Genomic DNA, 14723 nt, shown 5'->3' on the forward strand with positions numbered 1-14723 from the left:
CTGGATCATATGGTAATTCTATTTTTCATTTTCTGGGAAACCTCCATACTGTTTTCCATAGTGACTGTATCAACTTACATTTCCACCAACAGTGTAGAAGACTTCCTTTTTCTCCACATCCTCTCTAGCATTTATTATTTGTAGACTTTATAATTATGGTCATTCTGACCATCATTAAATTACTAGAGAAGTGCAAATCAAAACTACGATGAGGTACCACATCCCAAGGTTCAGAGATGGTACCTCATTATAGTTTTGATTTTCACTTCTCCAGTAATTAATAATGTTGAACATCTTTTCATGAGCCTATTGGCCATTTGTATTTCTTCTTTGGAGAAATGTCTATTTAGGTCTTCTGCCTAATTTTTTGATTGGGTTGTTTGGTTTTTGTTGTTGTTGAGGTGTATGAGCTGTTTGTATATTTTGTATATTTTGAAAATTAAGCCCTTGTCAATCACATTGTTTGCAAATTGTTTTCTCCCCTCTGTCTTTTCATTTTGTTTATAGTTTCTTTTGCTGTGCAAAGACATAAATTTGATTAGGTCCCATTTGTTTATTTTGGGTTTTATTTCTGTTGCCTTGGGAGACCAACCTAAGAAAACATTTGTAGGATTTATGTCAGAGAATATTTCGCCTGTGTTTTCTTCTTGGAGTGTTATGGTGTCAATGTCTTATGTTTAAGTCTTTAAGCCATTTTTAATTTTGTATATGGTAGGCATATTTATTTTTGAAATACTATTTCCATTTGTTATAGTCCCTTGAAAAGTATTATATTCCAGTGCACTTCCTTACTAATCAGGAAGCAAACAAAGTGATTGGCTTTTTGATAGCAATATTGGAGAAAGAGTTCAAGGTATGAGGCAAGGGATAAAATAGATACAGCTACTGAGAAGCTGTGAAATAAGACTTCTACTAAGAGAGGCAGTAAATGGTAAAAGGAGTAAACTAGATGTCAGAAGGCTTCTTTATTTTAGTGACAATCAACACATGGTAGTCATGGACACCAGATCAGGTTCATTGTGAAGTTCAAATGAAATAATGGATGGAAAGAATCATAAGCTCTATGGCACTGCTCCACCTGCAAGTATTAGCTCCTACTGGTGTGATGCCAAAAGATGCCTTGTAAATGAGACAAGTTGGTCACTCATACAGATCCTCACCGGGTTGGGTTACCAGACAGAATACAGGATGCCCAGTTTAGTTTGAAATTTAAATAAACAATGAGTCTTTTTTTTTTTTTACTATAACCATACTCTATGATATTTATCATTTATCTTAAATTCAAATTTAATGGGTACTCTGCATTTTATCTGCTGAATCTGGCGACCCTATCAACCAGGGAAATGTACCTGATTTAGAACTGACTGTCAAGATTGCAGCTCAGAAACCCGATGTTGTTGACACAAACAGTGTGCAAAGTCATTTATTACTTATTAGCAATGTAGCTATCAAGAGATCCAGATAGCTGTACTAGGCTTTTTATACATTTTCCCCTGGAGGCAAGTTGAATATGAAGTCATTTTAAATACCCAATGATTTCTTGGTGAGCAAATTCTCCCCTCCTATTGGGATGCCAAGCCAAGGAAATAGTAGAGTTCAGTTTCCTGGGATGGGCACTGCCAACAATTGCTACTACAGTTTTCCTTTTTCTCAGCCTACATTGTATTTTATATTTAAAATGACAATTTAATTGAGGATAATCCATTCTTGCCTGACTTAGAACACATCTGTCTCTTCAGTTTGACTGTATACATCTCTGTTTAATCTGTTATATCTTGATCTTAAAGTTTAACCCTTCACATTAATCTTATTTGTAATATTTAATCTTCACAGTGGTAACCTTCTTATGGTTCATATTCTGAAGACAAATTCTAGGTGTATGAATAAAAGACACACTGGCCTGGAAAGGCACTTTTTTAGAGGTTCAAAGGATATACCAAAAGAATAAGGTATTTGTGAGAATTTAAGATTATCTTTTTTTTTTTCCCCTGGCTAACTTGCTACAGGAAGCTAAGCAAGATGAACCTTAAATAGACTGAACAGACCCAGAAATATGCTACCCCTCTAATAAACAGTCTGAAGCAGAGACCCTCTGATCCCAATCTCAAACTCAGGAAAGAGTTATATCTAAACAAGAAAATGAGGAAGAGTTTCTTTAGAACTTCTGCCAAAGTAAACCTCTGCCATCAAAGTGGAGTAAGTGATGTCCTCCTGAACCTCAAAGTCTTCAAGAAAGTTAGGAATAGTGGGTTTATTAGGTAATCTTCCTCTTAAGGGGAAAGGCATTTGTTTTTCTGTATATTCTTGACAGTCAGTAGTACTAATGGAAAAATCAGTCACTAGTCTGAGTGTGACTCGGGTTAGTTCAGATAGTTTTGGGTTGTTACCTCAAGGTTATCCATCCACATGATAACAATTAGATTTCAAACACTGAGATAGCATTTTTAGTTCAAGTAATTTCCTTATCATTGAATGCTTTTAGATAACTTTTGGAAATGTAAATACCTAGTATAATATTTAAAAAATAAAGGACTACTTACTTACAAATTATAATCACATATGACAATTTTTCTACTTTAACATACTTTGTGTGTCCCAAATTTATTCTTTATTCAAAAAGAAAGAGTAATTTAAAATTTTCAAGTGATGGTATAAAACTATCAAATGATCCATCTGAAGAAAGGAGAAATAGGAACCACTTAAAGGAAAAATCTAATTCAAGAGGAAAAAAATGGCCAAAAAATAACTTTAATTGTAGAGAATATTACAGTGGACTGGAACAATAGATGTTATTTATTTATAGGCCAAATTTTTCTTTTGCAAGGTTTAGGCAATTCAGAACATCAAACAGATATAAATTGTTAGTATCATGAATGTTTTATTTGATTTTCTATAGGGATAAAAAAGAAAGATTTTTGGAAATAACTGAAAAAGAAAGAAAAGATGGTTTCCAGCCTCTCTATAGTATTAAAATATCTGGACATTAGAGGGATCATTCACTTTACAAATATTTACTGAGGTCATATTACTCGCCACCATGAGATAGAAGCTGGAGATGCAGAAATGGCCTGCATTGCCAGTGTTCCTTCCTTTCCTTATGGAACGCATGGCCCACCACTCTGCTGCCTGGATGGTAGCCATTGCTGTGTTCAGTTGCTAAGTCTTAATCAGACTCTTTGGGACCCCATGCATGGACTGCAGCATGCCAGGCTTCCCTGTCCTTCACTGTCTCCCAGAGTTTGCTCAAACTCATGTCCATTGTGTCGATGATGCCACCTGACCATCTCATCCTCTGTTATCCTCTTATCCTGCTGCCCTCAATCTCTCCCAGCATCAGAGTCTTTTCCAGTGAGTTGGCTGTTTGCATCAGGTGGCCAAAGTATTGGAGTTTCAGCTTCAACATCAGTCCTTCCCATGAATATTCAGGGTTGGTTTCCTTTAGGATTGACTGGTTTGATCTTCTTGCAGTTCAAGGGACTCTCAAGAGTCTTCTCCAACACCACAGTTCAAAAGCATCAATTCTTTGCTGCTCAGCCTTCTTTATGGTCCAACTCTTACATCCATACCTCGCTACTGGAAAAACCATAGCTTTAACTATATGGACCTTTGTTGGCAAAGTGATGTCTCTGCTCTTTAATGCACTATCTAGTTTGTTATGACTTTCCTTCCAAGGAACAAGTGTCTTTTAATTTCAAGGCTGCAGTCACCACCTGCAGTGATTTTGGAGCCCAAGAAATCACTGCTTCCACTTTTCCCCCTTTTACTTGCCATGAAGTGATGGGACCAGATGCCATGATTTTATTCTTTTGAATGTTGAATTTTAAGCCAGCTTTTTCACTCTCTTCTTTCACCCTCATCAAGAGGGTCTTTAGTTCCTTTTCCCTTTCAGCCATTAAAAGACCCAGCACAACATAAATAAATATATCTTAAAAAATGAATTTTAGGTTTTATTTAATTTTAATATACACATGGTAGCTATAGTCACATGCAGATATTAAAATTAAATAAAATCTAAAATTCAGTCTTTTCTTTTTAAGGATTTATTTATTTATTTATGGCAATTCTGGATCTTTGCTGCTCTCATGGGCTTTCTCTAGTTGCAACTAGAGGGGAGCACTCTTTGTTTTGGTATGCATGCTTCTCACCGTGGTGGCTTCTCTTGGTGGGGTGCATGGGCTTCAGCGTGGTAGTGGTCCACGGGCTAGCTGCTCCTTGGCATGTGGGATCTATCTGGGCATGTCCCCTGCACTGGCAGGTGAATTCTTAACCACTAGACCACCAAGGAAGCCCTAAAACTCAGTTCTGAAGTCACATTATTCATATTCTTAAGCATTTTATATTATAGAACATTTGCATTATCACAGAAAACTCTGTTAAATAATGTTAGTGAAATAATTTAATAGTAATCAAATCATCACACACTTAAATATACAGTTACAAACCATGATAAATGCTCTGAAATAAAAGATGAAGTTGTTTCAAAAGCAAAAAGCAAAGTGATTTGAACTAATCTAGGGTGTTATAGAAGGTTTTCCTGATGAAATAATGGTTGACCTGATAGTGGAAGAATGAGTAGAACAAGAAAGTCATGGGATGAAAGAGGGGTCATACCAGAGGGAACAGTACGAGCAAAATCCTGAAGCAGGAGGGATTCCTAGATTCAGAAGGATCCAGGAAAGACTGGGAAACAGAAGAGCAGTGTGTGATGAGGCTGAATAGGTTGGTAAGGGCAAGTCACAGGAAAGATGAGTCTTTTTTCCTGGGAGTGATCAGCAGCCATTGAAGGATTTTTAAGGAGACAGTGGCTTGGTCAGATGCTAATTTTAATGCAGTGGGATGAAACTCTGACCCTTTGAATCCTTTAGCTCTTCTCATCCTCAGCCTTGCTGGGGGGTTGCTGTTTAACAACAACAGGTCAAAGGTATGCCATGGAAGGCAATCTCTAGTGGCAACAGAGCAGTTTGTGGGTCTCTTAGAGTCTCTGTGAGAAGAGCCAGGGGAAAGGAACCTGCTCATCTTCATCAAAAGATGAAGACCCTACAAAGATGCAATGGGTAAGGGGAGGATCATGGCATACCATAAGAGACTTCCACCTGACAATTCAAGGTGAACTCAACACTCACTGAGCAATAATAATAATAAGTGACATTTATCCCCTATTATATGCCAATCACGGTGAAGTACTTTTGCCTGTTTAAAGTCATTAATCTTTTAAATACTTGTGTATGTGTATGTCCTGTTAAATTATGCTTACTATTCTCATTATCTAAATCATTGTTCTCCTCAAACTGTGGTCTCCAGAGCAGCAGGATCTGTATTCCCTGAAAGCTTGTTAGGAGTTCAAAATCTCAGGTCCTGTATCAGACTCACTGAGTCATAAACTCTGGGGACGAGCCCAGCATTCTGAGTTTGAACAACACCTCCAAGAGATTCTGTTACAAACACTCAAGTCTGAGACCCATTGATCAAGAGCAAAGCTGCCTGAATTAAATTTTATCTCTATTTCAGCTATGTAGTCTTGGGAAAGTCACTTAACAATTTTAGAGATAAATGACTGAATTGCTTCAATAGTGTAACTCATGCTCTTGGTTTTGTTTCATTATTTTCTTTCATTATAAAGCGACTCTGTTTATCTCAGATAATTTTTTTACATGAACTATAGTTTTCATGATAATAGATTAGATAATGTTGAGAGCACATTAAAATGACAGCCTGAATTTATAATCTATAAATTTATGATCTTCTCAAAAAATATTGAGAAGCCCAGAAATAGTAATGGAAAAAAGCAAATGTCAAGGGTGATGGATAAAATATAGATTTATATTGCCTGTTTTTGATTTTTTAAGTGAAATTATGCTCAATATTATATCTTGCTTCTTTAGTTCAAAACTATGCTGTTAAGTAGAGTTGAGGTTTGGTCAGTCAGTTATGCTGTATAGTATTCCACAGTGTTATGATTTAGTAGTGCAATCAATAATAGCAGCTTTTGACATTTTTCTTTTTACTGTTTCTAACAAAACTTCTATGAATGCACTTGAACATGTTTGCTTCAATGTGCAGGTGTTTCTTGAAGATAGATACCTAGAGGTAGAACTACTGGGTCATAGGATATGCACGTTTTTAATTTTACCAGACAATGCCAAATCTCATTGTAACAATGTATACTCTTACCACAAATGTATAGTATCTCTCATTGTTTTACACCCTCACAAGCATTTTATTGGTTCTTTTCTCTCCATCATCTAGATGCACTCCCATATGTCCTATTTTCAATCCACCACTGTCATCCAACAGGTGATCTCTCACTGACCTAAATATCCACAGCACTTTAATTGTTCTTCTTCCCCTGATTTGGTCTTATATTGTAGCGCTACCTTCTTTCTTCTACGAGTTCTTTCAGCAACTTATTCCAAGGTAAGATCAGGAAAAAAGCCTACTTGGCACAGCCCTTTCCATGAGGCTCCTGAAAAGCAGGGATTCTTTTCTATTTGGAAGGACTTCATTTCTGTGAGGGAAAGTTTAATTCATGAGGAAAAGCAGTAGGAATCCCATTATTCCTTTTTAATATCAATTTTGCTCTCTCCATTTTTATGTCCCTGTTTTCCTAATGTTCCTGGCCCATTAAATAACTTAATTTTTTTTTTATTATTATTATTTTTTTTCCAGTGGGTTTTGTCATACATTGATATGAATCAGCCATGGATTTACATGTATTCCCAATCCCGATCCCCCCTCCCACCTCCCTCTCCACTCGATTCCTCTGGGTCTTCCCAGTGCACCAGGCCGGAGCACTTGTCTCATGCATCCCACCTGGGCTGGTGATCTGTTTCACTAAATAACTTAATTTTTGAGTAACAGATTGAGTAAAGAAAACAGTTCTAGGGCCCCTGTTGTTTTATAGATCCCATTGAGAATGGGTTGGGTGGTAATACAGAATCTAACTGTCCCCATGGTATGTATATGAAGTTCATATGCATAGATGGACAGTACTTATCATATATATATGTGCATATACACATATATACATATATATAAATATACATTAAACAGACTCCTAAATAACAACTTTGCTTCCTATTAATTCAGGAATTAATTTATTTCCCCTTAATTCCTATTAATGCAATTTTCTATATTTTATAAACACTATTATATCTAAGTTAAGATAAATATTAATTTCTCTGTTCAATATTGCCCTACTTTCAATTCTGATCCCCTCAACATGTATATATTGGAGAAGGAAATGGCAACCCCCTTCAGTATTCTTGCATAGAGAATCCCGTGGTCCGAGGAGCCTGGTGGGCTGTTGTCTATAGGGTTGCAGAGTCAGACATGACTGAAGTGACTTAGCATGCATGCATGCATTGGAGAAGGAAATGGCAACCCACTCCAGTATTCTTGCCTGGAGAATCCCAGGGACAGAGGAGCCTGGTGGGCTGCCGTCTATGGGGTCGCACAGAGCTGGACACGACTGAAGCGACTTAGCAGCAGCAGCAACACGTATATAAGTCTGTATGGTAAAGGTGAGCTTGGCTTATTGTCTATAGAAACTTAGCAATGCTATATTCTGTTTATAGCTCTGCTGTGAAAAATAATCTATGGAACTTTAACTGATTTCCTTGGCTTTGCTGAGGAAATACATGAGGGTATCAGAGAAACAATAATTGGCCACCTATCTGGAGAATTTAAATGACAGATACACTTGATATATACATTAAAAAGCACATTTTCTTATTAACATGAAGCAATAATTCTAATAAACCAAGAAGACCATAATTTCAGATTATAACTGAAATCAGAACATAAATGGGAATCAAACCAGCTTACTAAGGGTTGTTTCATATTTGCAAACATATAAAAACATCCAAATCTTGACTAAATTCTAAAAGTGCTATCTAGCCCTATTATCTGGCGTTATGTGGGAATTCTATCTTATCATTGTATCTTCAAACATTCTTGTTTCTATTATTTGGTATATAGTGAAGTGGGTTGCCAATCATTTATGAAAACTAATCTTGCCTTTGCTATAAACTAAGTTTATGGTTTAATCTAATATATTTTATTCTTCCTGTGCCTTTTATGCCTCAAAAAAAGGCACAATTTAAAAATATTTCTCTTAATGCACCCTCATTGAAAAATAATATTAGAACTGCAGATGACTAGGAAAGTTCAATTGTGACAAATAATATAACAAATCCCACTCCTATGTCAAGAGAAACTATATAGATGCAAGATAGAAAATCTATTTCTGAGTCTTAGTATAGAGTTTCGGATAAATTACAAATCTCCTCACACCCTTCCTGAAGGCTTAGCACTTTCTTCATTGCAACATTTGACAAATTGGGATCAACAAGATGGACCTGTAGTTACTTTTCAGAGAGCTATTTACTCTGGGTTGTTAAATCTGACAAATGATGGAGGGCACTACAGAGGCTCAGCTGTTCATTGAAGAAAAGGAATTACCATTCGAAAGGAGGAATTGCTCTCACTACATATAAATATTAGTCTTGTATTTAAATTCATATAAAATGCAGCCTTAATTGCAAATTTACCCCTTATTAGTATCTCATAAACATTAAGATAATTGTAAATGATTCATCTTTTGAGAAGATTCCTTAAATATAGTACTTAACCTATTCAGTATTAAAAAGAGATTTATTACCAAATATCAAATTCAAATCAAATGTCGTAGAGAAAGATTTTATGAGAAGCTAGCTAAAGAGGTCATTTCAATTACAAATTTGAATTCTCATGGTAAAAAGAGCCAGGACTTTCCCTGTATCTTTTCTTCTCTCTGCATTCCCTTCTATATCTCTTATTCAACAACTAAATTGTAGATATTCTGAAGTTAGCTATTATGTGTCCAAAATTAAAATTAGGCAGGTCTTTTCAGCTATTTTCTATTTGCCATTATCAGCTCCAGAGAGAGAGAGAGAGAATATACAATGTAGGGAAAGAACCAGGAGAAGCATGGAAGCTGTGCAATTACTGAGAATTCAGAGATCTCTGAGTATCCCAGGATGCTGTCTGCTGGGGAGAACCTGATTGGGCTTGTTAAGGAGGATGCTGGCCTTCCTCGCCTTTCCTTTATGTGCTTAGATTCCATGACCATGTACAGAGCCAAAGAGAAAAATGTGCAAACTTGGATCTAGGGAAAGTAGTTAGGAATCAGACAGGAGAGGTGATCTCTAATTTGACAGAGGAAGGAGACACATAGACCATGTTTTAGTCCCATTGAACCTCAGCCAATTTTCTAAGACAGAAAAGCTGAATTACATAGTGACTTAAATACGAGAGCAGTATTACATGGGACAAGTGCTTTAACAAATAAAGAGCACAGGAAATAAACCTATGTTTGAAGAGTACAGGCTTTGGAGTTAAAAGTATCTGAGTTCAAATTACACCTCTCTCTTGAAGTAGCTGCATAAAAGCGGACAATTTACTTCCTCTCTCCAACTCTGTTTTCCCCAGTGTTGAAAGAAATAACAGTATCATGAACATGGCATTGTTTTCAGGTATAAATGGACTGCCACATAAAAAGCACTAAGAATAGGACAGAAAATGTTATCTACTAAATTAATACAGTAGAAGTAGGAACAATTCACCAGTATAAGGGGGAGGTGTTTCTTCTTATTATTATTGGTTTCTGTGTTCATCATTTATTCATTGATTGAACTGGGCTAAGGGCCAGGAATCTGAAGGTAAATTAAGCTATGGTTGCATTTCTGTTTAAGCAGACTGGTGTTATAAAGCCTGTGAAAGAACAACATGGGGTGAAAGCTGAGGCTAGAGGTGTGGTCAGTTCTATGATGTGAGAGACAGAGGGTCAGGCAAGACTTCCTAAAGGTTGTGTATAGTTTTAATTGAGGTACAATTAATTTAAAATGTTTCAGTTGTACAGAAAAGTGACCACTTTACATATATGTATATACATGTATGTACATACACATACATACATGTATATACATGTATGTATATATACATATATATTTTTTAGATTCCTTTCCATTACAGATTATTACAAGATATTGAGTATAATTCCCTGTGCTATATAATAGGTCATTATTCTTTATCTGTTTTATATATAACAATGTGTATCTGTTAATCCCAAATTCCTAATTTATCCCTCTCCCTGCCCCTTCCCCTTTGGTACCCATTAGTTTGTTCTCTCTGTCTATGTGGTCTGTTTCTGCTTGTATATAAGTTCACTTGTATCACTTTTTTAGATTCCACATATTAATTATATCATATGATAGTTATCTTTCTTATTTCACTTAATATGATAATTTCTAGGTTCATCCATATTGCTGCAAATGGCATTATTTCATTCTTTTTTATGGCTGAGTAGTATTCCATTAAATATAATATATATACCATATCTTCTTTATCCATTCATCTATTGATAGATATTTAGGTTGTTTCCACATCTTGACTATGGTAAATAGTGCTGCTATGAACATGGGATTGCGTGTATCTTTTTCGATTAGAGTTCCCCACCCCACCCCCCACCCCCCACCCTCTGCCCCTGGATATCTGCTCAGGGATTGCTTTATTTTTAGCTTTTAAAACCCTCCATACTGTTCTCCATAATGGTTGCACCAATTTATATCCCCACCAAGAGTGTAGGAAGATTTCCATTTTCAGGAGGCACATATTTGAGCTGCATCTTAGGAAATAGCAAGGCATTTACTCTAAGGAAAAAATGGGAAATATATTTCGGATGAACCTGGTAGGATCTCAGTGATGTGACAAGAGAATCTGGAGGTATGGTTGACGTTAAAGGACAAGGAAAGTTTTAGAAAAGAAACTCAGTAAAGTAGAGAAGAAGGATCCTGGAAGAAACAGATCACCATTTATGAGCTACTACTGTCATGCCATATACAAAATACAAAGAAATTGGAATATAATGTTCTTGTCATGTTACTGGTAGATTTCAAACATCAATGGGCTGTATGACATCATCATTGTTGTGGTTCAGTTGCTCAGTCATGTCCGACTCTTTGGGACCCCATGGACAGCAGCACACCAGGCTTCCCTGTCCTTCAGTATCTCCTGGAGTTTGCTCAAACTCATGTGCATTGAGTCAGTGATGCCATCCAACCATCTCATCCTCTGTCACCCTCTTCTCTTCCTGCCCTCAATCCTTCCTGGCATTAGGGTCTTTCCCAATGAGTCAGCTTTTCACATCAGGTGGTCAAAGAATTGGAGCTTCAGCATCAGTCCTTCCCATGAATATTCAGGGTTGGTTTCCTTTAGGATTGACTGGTTTGATCTCCTTGCAGTCCAAGGGACTCTGAAGAATCTTCTCCAGCACCATAGTTCAAAAGCATCAGCTCTTCAGTGTTCAGTTCAGTCACTTAGTCGTGTCCGACTCTTTGAGACCCCATGGACTGCAGCACGCCAGGCCTCCCTGTCCTTCACCAACTCCTGGAGTTTACTCAGACTCATGTTCATTGAGTCAGTGATGCCATGCAACCATCTCATCTTCTGTTGTCCCCTTCTCCTCCTGTCTCAATCTTTCACAGTGTGAGGGTCTTTCCAATGAGTTGGCTCTTCGCATCAGGTGGCCAAAGTATTGGAGTTTCAGCTTCAACATCAGTCCTTCCAACAAATATTCAGGACTGATATCCTTTAGGATGGACTAGTTTGATCTCCTTGCTGTCCAAGGGACTCTCAAAAGTCTTCAACACCACAGTTCAAAAGCATCAGTTCTTCAGTGCTCTTATTCAGAATTCAGCTCATTCTTCAGCATTAGAAAACATTTAATCACTTTAAGCCTTTACTTCCCTGAATATAAAATTAAGCTAAGATACCTATCTTGCAGAGTGAATGTGGTGATTAATTAGGTACTATATATAAAGGGTTTAGCAAATGGTAAAAGTTCAAAATGATTGCAAATATGCCATTATAGCTAGAATAACATGCTGTGACTCAATCAGCTGGCTGGAGGGAATCATGAAGGTGCAGAATTAGGAGGGAAGAGAGGTATACAGGCTCCAAGGCTGTGAGAGTGGAGGTGTGGAAGAGAAGGGTACAGAATCAAAATCACAGTGTTCAAACCAGGGTTGGCTACATGATTTGCAGGACTCAGAGCAAAATGAAAATGTGTGTCCCTTGTTCAAAATGCAGAAACACAGGGCCATTAGAAATACTAGAATACAAAACTTCTACCTTTAAAATATGTTATTGTTTATGTAACGTGAGGGAATAATAGTGATGCATGAAAAACAGAAGCATATAAATATAAAAGAAATTCTAGTTTTATGAAAGCAAATGTCACTCAGTTGCGTCTGACTCTTTGCGGCCCCATGGTCTATGCAGTCTATGGAATTCTGCAGGCCAGAATACTGGAGTGGGTAACCTTTCCCTTCTCCAGGGGATCTTCCCAATCCAGGGATCGAACCGGGGTCTCCTGCATTGCAGGTGAATTCTTTACCAACTGAACTATCAGGGATAATTTTGTACAATAATATAAACAATAAGACTTTTAAAATGTGGTGTCTTCATTTAGCGTAAAATTTTTCTGGCTTACTTTTCTACAAATTCTTTTGTTAAGCCAGCAAATTATATACTTTTAATAATTTTACTTTCACATGACATAATTGTAAACTGTATCAGTGCTCTTGTCAAATGCAAGATTATAAATACTTTTTAATAATTTTTAAATTTTGAGATGATTCTTCTGATCCAACATATTAATATTTTTTAATATGTAATAACTCTAGGATAAATTTCTAAGTCATTTTGAAACATACATTTTAGTGCATGTAGAACTAATAATTCTTTTGGAGCAATTTTTCTAAAGAGATTTAACTCTTCATACAAAGAATTAACATTCTTTGTAATTCTTCACTTTTATATAATCTTAATTTTAAATACAAATTTATACAATGACATTTTAAAGTTTTTTCTGACATTTCTTATAACTTTCTGCACAAGAATTCAAAAGTGGCTCCATGATTTGTATAGAATTCAAAACACCTGTTTACACATTCTATTGTTGTATCTTCAGTTATAAGGAACACTTAATTACAAAATTATCTTCCATGTTAAAATTAGTTCATTCAAAGCTTCATATAACAATAGCGTTCTTTTCTTTCAAATGCAACTACCACACTGAATTTTTATTTCTAAGCTTGTGGAAATTTGCCTTGCAATATTGTGGCTGTATTCAAAGCCAGAGATTCTAAACTCTTTGAAGAGTTCTAATAATTCCCTGGGTTATTTACTTCCTGAGAAATTGACACATGCAATGTCCATGTACATGCTATTATCTTGTAAAAATTTACTGACAAAGTTTGAGGGCTTCCCAGATGGCACAGTGATAAAGAATCTGCCTGCTAATGCAGGAGAAGCGGGTTCGATCCCTGGGTCAGGAAGATCCCTGGGGAAAGGAATGACAACCCCTTCCAGTATTCTTGCCTGGGAAACGCTTTGGACGGAGGAGCCTGGCAGGCTACAGTCCACAGGGCTGCAAAAGAGTAGGTCAGGAGTTAGCGACGAAACAACAACACTGACAAAGTTTACTATCCAAGCATCTGTAGTTCCTGTCACTGAGAAGTCTGCAGAGTTAATATTGGTACAGATGCTGCAGAGACAGGCCTTGGGGCCAGCCTCCCGCCATGAGTCCTGGGGCTGCTCCCATGAGGAGCCCTACCTGTGGCCCACAGCTGTGGGTGCTGCATTGCCTCTGCTTCTCTGGCCACTGCCCCTGTAATCGACCTGGGCCCCTCTCTGCCCCGTGCATATGCACCGTCCCTAGACAAGCGCATGTGTGCAGGGAAGCCATGCCCATGCCTGGTGCCTGCCGCTGCCTGTGACGCCCCAGGCCTGACCCTGCCTGTCTGCCACGTGGGGCATCTCCCTGCTCACAGTCTTGCCCCATTAGCCTCTCAGGCCTCACTTACAAACCTCAGGTTCGAAGATAGAATTCTTGAAAGTTTCAGTAAACTGGTCACACAACATTAAACCAAGCGTGGGGCACTCCTGAGAGCAGGGCCTTGTGGAACTGCATGGGTCACAGCCTCCGAGGTTGGACTGGTCCTGAGGGAGATGGGGAATGCTCCACTCACCGGAGGACACAAGTCTAGGAGAGAGACACACGCTAAATGCAGAATCCAAAATTCAGTCATTGTGGGGAGGAAAGTGCTCTGAGAGAAGAGAAGATTCTGTTAGCTTGGCTTGGCAAAAATCTCATTGCTTTGAAGCAGATATATCGTGGGCTAGGCTCCCGTTAGCTCAATGAGCTGGAGCCCCATTGCCATGCAGCGCTCACGTTCATTTCGGAAAAGTATTCCTACTTCTTTGACTTCGGTGCTTGGTGGCTTGAGGGTTGTTAGGAAACCTGCCAGATTTTACTCAGGATCTTAGCAAGTGAATCCAGACTATGGAGAGGAGGCAGAGGGCTGAGCCTAGACCAGAGGTGAGCCTTAGGAGGAGCTTTCAGCTCTAGAGGAATCAGAATACAAATCAGGAGTTTGGACCAGAAGCACAGACATGAAGGATGGGCACCTACTGTGGGGATCTTTAACCCTCTTGGAAAGTTTCCTAACTTGGATGGATCGAGGTCTTTGCCCCAGGACCTCAAACATCCATTTTTTAATTGTATAAGCAATTATTTTTAAAAAAATTCTTCTTAAACTAAGGAGAGTTACTTTCTTTGAAAAAGAATTTGTGAAGTAGGAAATCACACCTTTTCCAAAACATAGATGTTTCTATGTTTTAGT

The sequence above is a fragment of the Cervus canadensis genome, chromosome 7, assembly GCF_019320065.1.
Source record: "Cervus canadensis isolate Bull #8, Minnesota chromosome 7, ASM1932006v1, whole genome shotgun sequence".
NCBI classification, from domain to species: Eukaryota; Metazoa; Chordata; class Mammalia; order Artiodactyla; family Cervidae; genus Cervus; species Cervus canadensis.